Source organism: Miniopterus natalensis, chromosome 14 (assembly GCF_054644295.1).
Source record: "Miniopterus natalensis isolate mMinNat1 chromosome 14, mMinNat1.hap1, whole genome shotgun sequence".
Lineage (NCBI taxonomy): Eukaryota > Metazoa > Chordata > Mammalia > Chiroptera > Miniopteridae > Miniopterus > Miniopterus natalensis.
In genome coordinates, this window is record NC_142094.1 from 35,917,667 (window position 1) to 35,932,006 (window position 14,340).

At 41.0% G+C, this 14,340-nt stretch overlaps 1 pseudogene; it reads right to left on the bottom strand.

Moving 5' to 3' along the window:
* Positions 1 to 209: 209 nt before the first annotated feature.
* LOC148091545 (U2 spliceosomal RNA) lies at positions 210 to 360 on the bottom strand (annotated as a pseudogene).
* Positions 361 to 14,340: the final 13,980 nt, after the last annotated feature.

A 14,340-nucleotide genomic window follows, 5' to 3' on the forward strand; every position in this document is an offset into this window, starting at 1 on the left:
AAATTCCCAAGCCCATTTCCTTCAAACCCAGTGGAGCTAGATCACATGGTTGTTGGAAAAGATCTGTGAAGCCAACAGGTTGTTTTGCATCTTTTGAAGAGCAATTAATTAATGTTCATCACAAAGATATCATCACAGTAAGACATAAGGGTTTGAGCTCTTTGGGGGAGAATGCCAGTTGATTATACAACATGCATTATTAATACTTATTATGATTATATGAAAAGCATATTAATTTCATATAATATCCCTTCTCCAAAAATTCATTTACTATAATGTCCTTGGATAGAGAATGCATCAGATGTTAAACTGATAAGAACAGATACTGCATTTGATCTTCGCCAAAAGCCAAGAAGCGATGAACGGGTTCATTTCTTTAAAATAACTGGGAGAGCCCTGGCCAGTGTGGCTCAGTTGTTGGGCATCAGCTTGTGCACCAGAAGGTCGCAGGTTTGATTCTGGTGGGGCCACCCCCAGGCTGTGGTTTCCATGGGGGGGGGTATAGGAGGCAGCCAATCAATGTTTCTCTCTCCCTCCCTCTCCCTCTCTTTCTCAAATCAATAAAAATAAAGTCTTTAAAAAAAAGAATTTCTACAAACAAATAATACTAATTGGGAGGGGTGAAGTAGAGAGCGAGGTAGAGTGGCCCCTCGGTTTTCCAACGTCTCCATCGAGAACATTTCGGTTCCCGAACCCCTGGGAGTGGAACATGCCCGCGGCCGAGGGCAGGTCCCGAGGCCCAGCTGCGGGCTGTGGATCCCTCGGTTCTCGAACGTCTCAGAACTCGAACGGGCCCGGAGCGGGTCACAGTCGAAAACCCAGGCAGCGCTGTAGTTTATTTTGCCCCTTCGCCCCTCCCAGTTCTCTGAATCCGCCTTTGCCACACCAGTTCTTGCCATTTGGTGACTTAGAAAGGTTTGTATTGAGGAGAGCGGGTGGTATTTTGGGTTGTAAAACAGGAGACAAGAAAATTCTACCTGAGCCGATTGGGAGTCAGTTGTCTTTTAACTGGACACCTGCTCTTCACTTAATGGCAGTCCCCATCTGGCCCCGTTTCTTTATATTATCTCTCTGGCCCTTGGGCCACCTGAGTTTTCACTAGATAAGCTCTAAGTCGCCTTCCATCTTAGTAAATCTAAACATTTCTAAAATATTTCAGCAGTGCTGAGCCTCCGCAAGCAGGTATTCCCTCCCTCTCCTGACAGAGCGTCATCAGTCCAAACACGGACACAACACTTGTTCTTACTCAAATCCCAGCAACCATAGACATCCCTAGCACCTAGAAGGCACTCGGTAAATATTTGTGGAACGAAGTGTTCAGGGTTAGCAATTACCTTTGGAAAGGGCCCATGAAGATTAACAGAGCAAATGAGTACTTAAGAGGGCGCAGAATTGCCTTAATTGCGGTATCATTACATTTTATGTTACCCCATAGAAAGGGGTAGCCAGCTTAAAATGTTTCGGATTTAATATTTTGTTATTTAACATGTACTGGGTACAAATACAGTCAGGCTTTTATAGTTTATTTCTACTGAAGGATAGATATATATTCTAGGCAGTAATGAAACATAAACAATATGCCCGAGTCTTAAAGGAATAAAGAGTTTACTTCTTTTATTGAAATTAGGCTTAAACATTGCACTTTTCTGAAAATCAAGTTTCTGAATGGAGCCAGGATAGGGATAGGTGACAGAACACTGCCCCCTTGTGTTTGCTGTTGGAACTTACAGTCCCCTTTCTCAGCTGACAGCCGGCAAGCTTCCCCACACATACATGCTCCCGGCACCTTGCTAGGCACTAGGGGCACCACCGAGCAAAACACACAGCTCCTGCGATCTCCTCGGAGAAAGGTCCCTCAATGATATAATCATTCACATATGTATTGAATTTCAAACTGCAGTAGCCGATTTGGAGGCAAGGGTATGTATGATGCTTTGAGAATGATTCAGCTTTATCCTCTGCTCCCAAGATAATTAGCGTAACGTAGATTAATTTACTGAGAATCCTATACGCCCAGGCATTGAGTATGCTAAGCAATTCTCATGCATTATCTCACTTAATCTCAAACAGTATAGGCAGGTAATGTGTAGATAAATAATTTTCACAAGATCACACAGTTAGAAAGTGGTCGGACTAAGGCTTTTAACTCCCATATTCCTTACTGAAAAAGAAAAGCAACCCAAGATACTATAACAGTGTTTCATAAATATGAGGAATGTGTGTCCCCATCACTGCATCCAGGGTCAACTTGTGAACATAAAAGAAACGACATAGAAGACCTGACAAGCTCAGGAGGCCACATGGCAGCCCTGACAAGCTAAGTGACCAAAATTAATCTCACAGGATGGTCTGTCTGATCATAAATTCCTAACTGGGAAGGTCATGGGGAATAGTCATGTCCCAGGCCTATAGCTTCCTTAGCAGAGGTCAATCTCTGCCATTAGTGAGCCCCACCCGTTGTTCTTAGGCATCTAAAATAACATACCTTTGAAATGTCAAAGTAATTTTTGTTTCCAGACCCTTTGGAGGCACAACCACCAGCACCAAAGCACAAGACCATGAAACCCCTCATTGTTATCTTGTAAATGTTAAATGTGAGCTCTCCTGTACCCACCAATGTAGAGGGAGCACGTATCTCTCCATTTTTACCCAATCCTAGAGGTTTCCCCACTTTGCTTTCTCCTGCCTCCCTAACCTACCACCAATGGGATTCATGTAACCTTCCATACATCCTCTCATTTCATTCTAAGTTCATAAAAAGAAACACAAAGCTGCCGTTCTCGGAAATATTTTCTCAAACCCTTGAAATCTTGCTCCCAAGCATGTCCTCAGATTTGGCTCCCATACACTCTTATAAACTGATAAAATTTTTCTATAGATTTGCGTGTTCTTTTGTTGACAAACTTATTTTGACTATAAGTTGCTGATTTAGTCCGTAGAAAATGGTTAGGTATGAACTTTGAATGTTTGTATCTCTTACAGAAACTCAATAAAAAGCCATGAATCCAATTTTAAAATGGGCAAAAGATCTGAACAGACACCTCACCAAAGAAAATATACAAGTGGCAAATAAGCATAAGAAAAGATGGTCAACATCAATATCGTTGAGGAATTGCAAATTAAAACAACAATGAGATACTGACACACACCTAGCAGAGTGGCTAAGATCCAAAACTGACAACTACCACCAGCAAGGATGTGGAGCAACAGGAACTCTCATTCATCGCTGGTGGGAACGCAAAATTGTACGGTCACTCTGGAAGACAGTTTGGTGGCTCCTTAGAAAAATAAACGTATTTGTACCATACAATCCAACAATCACATCCCTCTATACTTATTCAAAGGAATTGAAACACATACACACAAAAGACCTGCCCATGAATGCTCACAGCAGCTTAATTCACAGTTGCCAGAACTTGGGAGCAACCAAGACGCCCTTCCTAAGTCCCATGCCTCAAGGCTGCCAAAGTGTTGGCACCTGCAGTTTTGCCTTGTCTGTTATTGAGAAGTGGGCTGAGTAAGATTGATAGTAATACCTAACATTTTATGGAATATATACATTTGCCGTGCACTGTTCTGTGTGTCTTACATGCATTCACTCATGCAGTCTGCGGAACAACTGGTGAGGTGAATATGAACATTGTCTCATTGTATGAGTGAGGGGCCAAGGCACAGAAAGATTGCTCTGTTCCTGGTAAGCTGAGAGGCAGTCTGACCACTCTGTCTTGCCATCTCTTAACGACAATAGATAGCCCCAAGGCCTCCAGAAATAATTTTGCAGGTTGTTCATTGGGCAAGGTTGCCACTAATGGAGCTAAGGGACAGAAATCCAGTCCCCAAATTGTGGGCCCACAGGGCTGTGTCTTCACCTAATTAGCACAAGGTGCTGTGAGCCAGGTACTGTACTGAATGCTTTGTGTGGATTATCTCACTGAATCCATGTGCCCCGACGCCTCTGCCCATTCTGTGTTCAAGGTCCTAGTGCTTCGTACACCTGTAAAGGACTCAGTATTGCTTGCATTTGAGAAATTTAGGTCACATAAATCACATGTAAACCTGCCTTTACACACCAACTCCTTGCTTTAGTTTTATTGGTCAAAAGATGCCTACAGATGTTAACTGCTTGGGCAGCTTTAACTAAACAATAAGATCCACTAGGGGAGAATGCATAATTTTGAAATAGGCTGTTAATAATTTAAAAACACAAGCGTCCTAAACCTATACTTTCTGCATTTTTAGTAGTAACATATTTATCTATTCACCAATAAATACTTCTTGTATTTTCTTTTTGAGGGCCAAGCATTGTTAGATGCCGGGTCCTCTCCCAACCACGTCGTCTGACAAAATCCGGACGTGGAGAGGAAGCTTCAAGGAAGGCGTCTTCTGAGGAGAGGATGTGGCATGTGGGTGGGAGGAATTGGCTTAATGGGAATAGCTCTTCTCCTCCTTGGAGGGGGATTTTGGGTCGTAAAATCAATAACTAACCTGGGAATGGTAAACGATGTTCTCACTTCTGAAGAAATACCGATTTCCCCAAGTCCAGTCACTCTCACATGTGCCGGATGCTTTAACAAATTGTTATTAGAAGAAGCTAGGAAAACTCCCCCTGGCACCCCCAAAAAGGAATTTATGGAGGAACTAGGGAAAGCTGAGCTCACGCAGCCAGCCTATCCTCAAGTGCCCCCGCCTATGATTGCAGGATTAGTCGAGGACAGGAAAAGGCCATCGCCCCTTGCCTACTGCACAAGGACCACCCTGGGTAGCACATAGAATAAATGGCAGACTGTGGCATCCCCCTGAAGGGGCCAACAGTATGGAAAGGCCACCAGACCCTCCTCAGCCTTATGCAGGTGCTTCCAATGAGAACGGTATCAGAGCAGTTAATGTAAACGGAAGGCATGTTCCGTATGAGAACCTGCCCTTCATGAAACGCTTCGCAAGGCAGTGGCCACACCGGTGCTCGCTCCCAAAGAAACAAAAGCAAAGCATTCTTAAGCAGTTAATCAATAGCTATGGCAAAAGGCACTCTGTTCTTAGAAGAAAATGGCAAGAATATAATAGCTTAAGAATAAGTCCATAGTTAAAATATAACCAGAAGAAGTAGTAACCACAGGCAAATATTATATAAAATTTCTGTCTCACAACCTAATATATTACTGCTGCAAACAAAGCCACATCTATCACTCTATAGGTCACTGATTTTTCCTTTCCCCTCTATTCTAAAAAATAAGTCAAAATTGTTCCATTCTGATGAAATCGAAACTTGTATTGTTTAACCTGTGAATAATATTTCTTGCTTGCTAACCGAAAAAATGTAATCGTAGCCAAAAAAGAAAGTATAAAAGATTATGTTGATTCTCAATAAAGTGGAACAGTGTCACGCCACCTCCGAGGCGTGTCGTCCGCTGTCTCCCAGCGCCGACGCCTTGCCCGCCTCCGGCCCCCTGACTCCCGCTGCGGCTGGGCCGCGGCAGTTAGACAATGAGAATTCAGTAAACACTGAAACTATTGTGCTACTGAAGAAACTCCTAGTCAGATAGGACTATGCAGTATGGAGCTCACGTATTTATCATTGTGTGCTTAAGGCTCATTGTATGTCCAAGCCGTGGTGGGCACTAGACGTACAGAGAAGCTCTGAACTACTATCACCACACAGCACAAATGCATTTTCAGGCAAGTCGAAGTTACTTCATCTAACTAAACAAACTAGGAATTTCCTGTACAGAGGTTGCTTAGTTAAAACTGCTGTAATTTCTCCACAAAAATCTTCTCAAACCACTCTCTTTGATAATAGTCTCAGAGAGATGCTCAAATGGAATTGCTTTATATATTGTCAAAATTCTTGGTAAGTTCTGAGCTTAATTATACTACCTTAAAGGGAATAACATTTTAATGCATGATATAAATACCTATGAGTAAAATTTTAAATCCTCAAAATTAGTAACAATTAGCATAGATTAAAATGCATTTCTGCAAACACATTTCATTTTGTGCTCCTAAAACCCTAGATGTTCTTTACTTTCATCTCTTTCTGAAGGATTGAGCAAGCCCAGTGACGTTTGCCCTTGGTCCATGAGTTAATAGGAGGAGCCCGGTCTCTAAACCAAACCAAGTTCCATGTGGATTTCACAACGACATTACAAAATGCCCTGTACTATTTTTTTTTATTTAGGTTTTGACAGGGATATCATTATTCATTGACAATTTATTAAAAATTTCCATGTTAATATAATTCTTTCAATATGAGGCAGTTATTTTGAAACAATCTGAAAAGTATTATTTATTTTCCCAGAAGCAACTGTTGCCTCTAACAGTGGTGAGGTGCATAGCATATTGTGTGCTGTAGTGTCAGAGCACGCATGATGGCTGATTTGTTAGGCATCAATTGGCTTTGCAGTCCTCACAGATAGAATTTCACGCTAGATCGTTTCACTAGTATGGACAATGACCAGAAATTTCTAGGAAAGTAATGCCATCTAGTGGTCAAATCATGCCAATGCACTGTGCCTGCAATAAATTGCAAATAAAATATATGAAATAATGATTCAGCCATAAAAAGGAAAGAAATAGTGGTACATGCTGTGATAAATCTTGTGATAAATCTTGGAAGCATACTAAGAGAAAGATGCCAACCACAACAGGTTACATATTGTATGATTTCACTTATATGAAATATCCAGGATGGGTAAATCCATGGAGATAGGAAGCACATTAGGGCCTGGGCAAGAGGAAACTAGGGAGTGACTGCTTAATGGGGAGTGGATTTTCCTTTGGGTGATACAAATGTTTGCACAAGGTTGTGAATATACTAAATGCCATTGGATTGCTTGCTTTAAAATGGTTAATTTTATGTTATATGGATTTCTCTTCATTAAGACAAATGTTTAATAAAATATATATACAGAACATATTAATGTATAACATCTGCAGTTACATGAAGCATATAATAAAACATATTTTTCCTGTCATTTGTTGACTCAGGCAGTGTTCTAGCTGCTATAAATATATGAAGATGTGTACCCAGTTCCTCTATTTTTACTTAAAAAAAAAAATTATTTCAGAGAGGAAGGGAGAGGGAGAGAGATAAAACATCAATAATGAGAGTCATTGATCAGCTGCCTCCTGCACATCCCCTGCTGGGGATCAAGCCTGAAACCCTGGCATGTGCCCCAACTGGGAATCAACCTAGATCTCCTGGATCATAGGTCAACGCTCAACCACTGAGCCATGCCAGCCTGGCCCAGTCCCTCTCTTTAAAAGTTACAATTCAGTGGTGAAGAGTTATACATTCAAATACCAATACTAGAAGGTAGAACGTGAACATCGGCACAAGGGAGATAAAAGACAACTATTCTGGTCAACTGGGTAAGAGCGGGCCTCTCTGCACAGTAGGGGCCCAGGCAGATGCCAGTGGAGGAAAGACACCTGCAGACGGTGATTTCAGAGCTAGAGTTTGATGGAGCCACCACACTGTGTGGAGAACCTGAGCTTAAATTTAAATACGCTGCCATCAAGCCCAGCGAACAGTGATGTGCATGTCTCCGTGATGCCTGTTCTAGCCATGAGATCCAGGCACTAATATTCAGACAGGCAGCTGTCACCTAGCAGGCACTAGACAAATAGCTAGAAGAGAACTCTCACCATGCACCACTTTATTTTTTTTAAGTTTCAAATTTCTGTGAACATAGCTATCAATATTTATTTTTTCTTTGTTTTATTTTTCCCATCACCATTTATCCCCCCACATACGAAGCTACCTTGTGATCACCTCTTCTCTCTCTCTCTCCTCCTCATCTTGAAATTCATGTTTATTATTCCCATGCATTTTTATATTTCTAATATGTATGTATCCCAAACCAATCTATAATATGAAGATTATATCTTTCCATAAGCACCTGTAAATGCAAGTGAATAGATTAAAAATTAGACATGTATACACCCAACTGACACCAGTGCTTACCTGGAGGGAGACCGGGAGAGTGCAATCGGGTAAGAGTAAGGAAGGATTCTCATTTATGTGTTATTGAATCATTACAAGGAGGTTGTGTAACTTTTATAATTTTTAAAATTTGCACACTAGCCCAGCTGGCCTTGGCTCAGCGGTTGAGCACCGACTTAGGATCCAGGAGATCGGGGTTCGATTCCCGGTCAGGGCACATGCCCGGGTTGTGGGCTCGATCCCCAGTCGGGGGCAGCTGATCAATTACTCTCTCATCATTGATGTTTCTATCTCTCTCTCTCCTTCTCCCTTTCTCTCTCTGAAGTCAATAAAGATATATTTGAAAAAAAAATTAACACACAAAAAAATAGACATTGATCACTTCGTCCTTCTGAACAGAAAACTTTCACTAGTTTCCTTCATCTCACACAGTGTCCTGCAGCCAGATGCTGTCATTAAGTGTTGTTGATGCTGAAATCTTAGGGGTGCTTATCTTCAGGAATCTGCTGCTCATAATCCTGCGGTTCTCAACCCTGACTAGAAATATTTAAGGGCAGTTAAAAATACTGGCAATCTAACTCCTTTCCCCACAAATTAATTGAAATCTCTGCAGATAAGGCCAAGGAATTCGTATTGTACCAAGCTCCTCAAGGGATTCCTATGCTTGTTAATGGTTCTATGACAGGCCATACATTTAAGCAGACTTAACCTGGCTGAAGACATCTAGATGGTTCTTGACCTCATTAGCAAAACAAGTATCCTGTGCTGTGAGAAAACTACTGAATGCCAAATAGAAAGAATGCTTGAAAAATCAAGCGATATTTATTTTTGTAATAAAATCTTGTGGATAGAAATCCAGTGTCTAGGTAAAATAGTCATCAAAGTCTGTATTGCAGTGGGCTACTCGGTAGGTTCCCCAAAAATATATATGAGTTGAAAGGATGAATAAATAAATGAACAAATAAAAATTACCAGTGAGTCCAGATAAACCAAGGAAAGTCTAATGCGAGGAAACATTCATTTGTTCAAGATTTTCTGAGTACCTACTATGAGCTAGACTCTGTGCTAAACACGTTAAGATTCTACCAAGATAAGGACTTTGGGGACTTTAATAGCTGAGGTGGGGAGAGAAATGCTGACCACATGCATTTTGACTCCACACATCCCTCTATTCTTCTCTTAATCTTTTCCATTTTTTTTTAAAGATTTTTAAAATTGATTTTTATAGAGAGAGCAAGGGAGAGAGAGAGAGAGAGAGAGAAACATTGATGTGTGAGCAAAACATCGATCGGCTGCCTCCTGGATGCCCCCTACCAGGGGCTGAGCCGGAACCCCGGCCTGCGCTCTGACAGGGAATCGAACTGGCAGCCCCTAAGCGCACAGGGCGATGCCCAGCCAACTAACCCACATAGGCCAGGGCCTTAATCTTTTCTGATAAGAAAAATGAAGTGACTTAGTTCCAGCACTAAGTCTCCAAAGACCCAGAAAAGGAAGTGAACATCCTAACAAGAGGACAGAATAAGTGAGCTGTAAGGGGGTGGGAGGCGAGAGTCCTGTGGGCACCGGCCTCTTTCCTTTACTCTCCCAGACAGCTGAACACAACTTCAGAATCGCAATTTCCAAGTTAGCATACCAAACCTTCTTTGTGCTTCAGTAAGGACAGACTCAAAGAGGGTCAATTATGTCCCCTCAAACTTCAAAGCAGTGACATTTTAGGAAAATTCAAATGGACTGCCGGCTGCTGGTGCAGAGTGCCCCGCAGTCCTGCCATCTGTGTCAAATTATGAGTGTAACCACTGCAGCAGATCCTTAGATGAGTATTCGAACCAGCTGTGCAGATGAGATTTTGTTAATAGCACATGTTTAAAGCATGTAATTCCAAGTTTGATTTGTAACAGAAGTATGAAGAGTTTTGAAAAGGCTAGAGAGCCCTTTTCAAGTAGAACAGAATGTGAAGGTCAATTATATACTTATTTTGTTTCTCCACTAAAACCAGAGACGTTTGCCCTTCATAATCACGCCAGCTGACGTTTTTACTCAGTGTGTGTTATTAAGCACCATTATGGCCCTGACTTGATTTAAACGCGTAAATGTGGTGTGATTGCATGATTAGGATGTTCTTTATAGTCCCTGCCTTTGGTAGATTAAAATACCAACTTTAACTTTTTTTAAAAGAAGTGGTCTTTATCCCCTACCCCACATCAGTACCTTCAGGAAAGTGAGGATTATTGAAAATGAAGTACTGAGCCGGGGGAAAAACAAGCAAATAAAAAAGAGAGACAGAAATAATCACTATGCAGTGTTGATTCTGGAAGCAGAATATGTGCCTCTTAGCAAACACCCCTGCTCTGTGGCCCGAGTGGGTAGCCAGCTATTAGAACAGCCGGCTCTGTTAAAAAGCAATGAGTCTTACCCGGGCTCAACAGCTCGGGTAGTTGGAGCATGATCCTGATACGCCAAGGTCGCAGGTTCAATCTTGGTCTGGGCACATACAGGGAGCAACCAATGAATGCATGGATAAGCAGAACAACAGATCGATGTTGCTCTCCCTTCCTCTCTCTCTCTAAAATCAATTAGAAAATTAAATTTAAAAAAAACAATGAGTCTTGGCTCAAGTGATGCGATTGGTTAAAATGTCAAAATCACTTGGGAGCTTTGTATACCTCCTATTGACTCTTTAAGTGCCACAAGGAAGCTCTAGACGGTCATAATTGTATGAAATGTAACAATTAATAAAAATTTACTTTAAATAGAGTTTTTAATATAATATGAATGTTTATTAATGATAAGATATAATAGCAATCTATAAACACACATTGTCAGTCCATGAAACAGCTGTAGATATAAATGTAGATTATATCTATACATCTTTGCAGTGAAATGATTCATGTAGCTTAAGCTTTTGAAATGATAGATCTTACATTTTCAAAATAAGATAGTGTATACAGAGCAAAAACAAAAAGCAGGCTTTTTTTTCTTTATATTTCCACTTCATTATCATCTCATTGAGTGGGGAATAAAAATGTCTCTCATTCTAGAAAAATTAAATGACCCTGGGAAGAAATATTTAGCAATTATATAGCAAGAGTTAAATAAAATGTTTATTTGCATAATCTTTATGAAATTTAATATAATTCAGGTTTTCCAAAGTAACAGGGTTTCAGGATGTACTGAAAATTAAGAGAGCTTGGTCAAATTCCTAAGTACTGAGATGAATAAAAAGTGATTTGCAGTCCTTTGGGAATTATGACATTCCAGAGAACTGAAAATTTAAAACAACCCTCTCCTCTTCTCAATTCATGGGAACACTACTTATTTAAAAGGACAATAGGAGGAGGGGGAAGAAGTGGAAGAAAAAATGACTTTCAGTTACTTTTATGTTGAAATTTGGGGGAAATGCAGAGACATCTTTCAAGATAATGAGAGGGCTCTGGCCATTTGGAGGCAGGATTTGGGACTAGACTCTGTGCCTGGCTCAGGAGAGGTGATTAATAAATACTTGCTGAATTTAGTAGGCTTTTTATGGACTGGAGATTAATAAACAGAGTTTAGCTTAACTTCTGTCATGGAGACCTTTATAAACATGCTCTGTGTTAAGAAATTGAGGTTTTTTTGGTCATAGATTTTTGTTGCTGTTTTCAGAGATAATTTGGAAGACCTTTACGTGATTGTAAGGTACAGCTGATGTTTCCCATAGCCCAAAACATTCTACCACAACACCACCTCTACCATTCAGTCTAATGGTCTTTTTGGACAAAATGGAATCTTTAAGTTTCCATGCAAATTTTCCTTCAAGTTTTTAGTGTGTTGGCAGAGCGCTTCAAAAAATGCCAAGTGTGAGCAGTCAGAGATGACAGCAATACTATGTGCTGGCTGACCTTTGGAAGAGGTCTTTCACTTCCACACTCGGAGGGAGGGTACTGGCTCACCCCAGGTGACCTTCAGACAATCGCGTGCAGAGCAACTGCCCAGATAAGAGATTCCATCTCCCCTGCAAACTGAATCTCAGAACATTCCCTTCTTAAACCAAAGGACATGTTAGGAAAACACGGAGTGGAACAGGAACTGAAAACGAGATTACAGAGCTGGAATGGCAAAACCAGGTTCAACATAATGAAGGGGACACATTTGCGTCTATCGTTTCAAGGGGCGCCGGTCGCCGTGCAGTAGCTGTGGTTGATTCCGTCTATGGGGTGGCCTCATTTTAAACATAAAGATAGCAGTTGGGTTTGTTTCGTGAGTAGTTGATCATGAAACAACACTGCTTTCCTGCAAATGGGTGTGACCTGCCGGAGACTCGGGAAGGTTTATAAGCGTGGGTATGGGTTTTTTTTAAGTGTACATTTCTGTAATACATCACCTGCATGTTGCATGTGTGCTCACCACCTAAAGTCACGGTACACTTGATCCCCTTCACCGACATCATTCTCCCTTCCCCTCTGGTAACAACCATACTGTTGTTTGCATCTGAGTTCGTTTTTGATTGTTCAGTTGTTGCTGGTTTATATCCCTCATGTCAGTGAAATCACATAGTTTTGTTCTTGTCTGACTTCTTTTGCTTAACGTGATACTCTTGAGATTCATCCGTGTTGTTGTAAATGCCAGTATTTCATCTTTGCTTATGGCTGAGCAGGATTCCTTTGTATATATCTATGCACCACATCTTCTTATCCAGTCATCCATCAAAGGACGCTTAGGTTGTTTCCATGTCTTGGCCACTGTGGATGCTGCAAGGGGGATAGGCGTGTGGATCTCCATGCAGAAACGTTTTCATATTTTCCAGGTAGATACCCAGAAGAGGGATTGCTGAGTTGTCTGGTGGCTGTATTCTTGATGTTTTGAGAAATGGATGTTTTTTAAGACTGCTAGTAATACAACCTTTAAAACAGTGGTTCTTAAATATAAGTGTTTAAGGGTCAACTGGGGATATTTTTTAAACGTTTGTGAGGAGTGTGGTGGAAGTATGGTGAAGGTAAAAAGAGAAAAGGCCAAGAAGGGAAGGTACTTGAGTTAGGAGCTCAGACCAGCCAGTGTGAAACTTTGAGCCTGGGCATAAAGAAATGTCAATGACATAAATGCTGGGAGTGATAGTTACGCAGTCAGACGTTGCCTCTCTACACAATGCCTTTTGGGGAATGGAAGCAAACATCTGGATCAATTGGACCCAAAGGAGCTTTGATTTTTCCGAGGCCATTTCAGGTGTCTTGATTTTAGGTAGGTGATCATGAGGGCGTGTTCCTTTACCTCTCCAAGCCTCAGTCTTTTCTCTTATAAAAATGAAAATAGGAATCCCTACCTCCTTCATTGTCTGGTGGATTAATGGAGGTTAAATACATAGAGTGCCAAGCACGTGAAAGTCCTAATCCATCAGTGCTGTCCTTGATATGAATTCTTTCTCGTGTAAACACCCTTTATTCCCATGTGGTACTTTGCAAAGGGCAGGCTCCATGCCTAATCATTATAATCACAGAGGCTCGGGTTTGGAAGAACGTCAAAGGCCATTCCATGGCCGTTCCAAGCTTTCTCCCTTCATCCAGTGTTGGGTCAGAACCTGTGAGAGTTCAAAGCAGGCTAATAATTTGGAAGCTTCCTAACTGATATTCCCTAAACAGTGGTTCAACATTTATTTAGACCTTTTAAAATTAGAATAAAAGCAAAAAGTGTATTTTGCACTTCTCAGACTCGGTAACCTTGCTTTGGGAAAGCCCTTTAGCATAGTTTTGCAACCTAGCACTTGAGTGATTAAAATTAACCCCTTCTCTGGAGGTGAAATATAAGACTCTGTTACTGCTTCCAAAGTCTCCTTTGCGGCACTGGATCTATGAGTAAAAGCTGACATTAAAACATGAGTATTAATTCATCAATAATGAACATTCTATAATAAGTTAATAAATCTCTACACTTTAATATTTGCATGCCAGTGTATTGAGAATCTGCTTTGCATCCAAAAACTAGACAGAGTTCAGTGACTGCTTTTTAAAACAAATCTTAATGCCATATAACTTTTTAAAAAGGTTAAATTCTTATATCCAAGTGACGTTGTAAATTGGTAATGTTGTTCTCTGTGGCCACTAAAACAGATCCTTAAGGCTCTCTAAGACCAAGCTCTATAATGGACGGGGATCCCGACAGCTTGATTATGCTGAGACTGTCCTCACGGTTAATTAATGACCACAGCCCTGACTGCCACCGACAGCTGAGGTCAGACATGAAATGTAGAGACATAGGCTAAAGGATGGGAAGAGAACTGTATAATTACTAAATGTTCAGGGTAGAGCTAACAAAACTCACCCAAACCATTTTCTCTTCAATTGCTGAAAGTTGCATGGGTAGGATCTCCAGATAATTGCCCCGCTCTTCTATTTTATTTTGCCTGTCTAAACATTGCTTAAATAACTACT